A 1,166-nucleotide genomic window follows, 5' to 3' on the forward strand; every position below is an offset into this window, starting at 1 on the left:
AAAGAAAAGGGGTGTAGATTTGATTTTTTTGTAGCATAAAAGATAAATGTTTGTAAAATAATAAATAAATAAAAAAGACACAATAATTGTTACAAATTTTGTTACACCTTCGAACTCGCTTTATAAATAAAAAAATATAAAATACACCGCATATATCTCAGAGACACGCGTTTTTTCAGGGGATGAAGGGGTGTAAGCCAGCTCTAAATACTTAAAAAATCATAGTAATTAGTAATAATTTTATTACACCTTCAAATTCGGTGTGTAATTAAAAGATCATAAACTACACCGTATATCTTAGAGACATACGTTTTTTCAGGGGATGGGGTGTTATCCCCAACAAATACTTTAAAAAATTATAGTAATGGCTAATAATTTTGGTACACCACGGTAAAAACTGGGTGTGTAAAAAATAGATTATAAAATAAAGTTTTATTCGAATTCTTTGGGAGTTTTGGAAGTTATAGTCGCTTATATTTTTGTACATCTAATAATTCAACAATTTTTTTCCAAAAAACTTTCGTTTGTAGAGGTTTCCAACATTCCAACCATCAGAAATCAATTTAGATATTTATTATTAATTGCGTAAAAAACTTTCATTCAAATCCTTTGGGAGTTTTGGAAGTTATAGTTGTTTATATTTTTGTACATCTAACAATTCAATAATTGTTTACCAAAAAAATTTCGTTTGTAGAGATTTGCAACCATCTGAAATCGATTTAAATATTTATTATTAATTGCCCTAAAAAGTTTTATTCAAATCCTTCGGGAGTTTTTGAAGTGATAGTCGTTTATATTTTTATACATCTAACAATTCAATAATTTTTTACCAAAAAACATTTTTTTGTAGAGGTTTGCATCCATGTAAAATCGTTTTAGATATTTATTATTAATTGCACTAAAAAGTTTTATTCGAATCCTTTGGGAGTTTTGGAAGTTATAGTCGTTTATATTTTTCTGCATCTAACAATTCAATAATTTTTACCAAAAAACTTTCGTTTGTAGAGGTTTGCAACCATCTAAAATCAGTTTAGATAATTATTATCTTTTATGGAGAAACGTTTTATCCAATATGAACAAAATATACTTATCTTGCAAATATTCTGCTATAAATATATACAAGTATATCGAAATATGCTATGAATATTATATAGGTAGTAAGTATA

Source organism: Anthonomus grandis, chromosome 2 (genome assembly GCF_022605725.1).
Source record: "Anthonomus grandis grandis chromosome 2, icAntGran1.3, whole genome shotgun sequence".
NCBI classification, from domain to species: Eukaryota; Metazoa; Arthropoda; class Insecta; order Coleoptera; family Curculionidae; genus Anthonomus; species Anthonomus grandis.